The sequence below is a fragment of the Olea europaea genome, unplaced genomic scaffold (assembly GCF_002742605.1).
Source record: "Olea europaea var. sylvestris unplaced genomic scaffold, O_europaea_v1 scaffold1096, whole genome shotgun sequence".
NCBI lineage: Eukaryota > Viridiplantae > Streptophyta > Magnoliopsida > Lamiales > Oleaceae > Olea > Olea europaea.
In genome coordinates this window covers 137344-137648 of record NW_019228323.1, presented here as the reverse complement: position 1 = coordinate 137648, position 305 = coordinate 137344, and positions in this window count along the sequence as shown.

Genomic DNA, 305 nt, shown 5'->3' with positions numbered 1-305 from the left:
TCAAAAACGAACAAGCCCGAAGTTATCATGAAATCGAAAACCACTTTTCATTGGCTCGATTCCAATCGAATTAGACTAGCAATTGGCCAAAAACGAACAAATCCGAAGTTATCGTGAAATCAAATACTGCTTTTCATTGGCTCGATTCCGATCAAATTAGACCAGCAATTCGCTGAAAACGAATAAACCTGAAGTTATCTTGAAATCAAAAGTAACTTTTCATTGGCTCGATTCCATTCAAATTAGACCACCGATTCGCCAAAAACAAACAAACGCAAAGTTATCATGAAATCAAAAACCTCTTT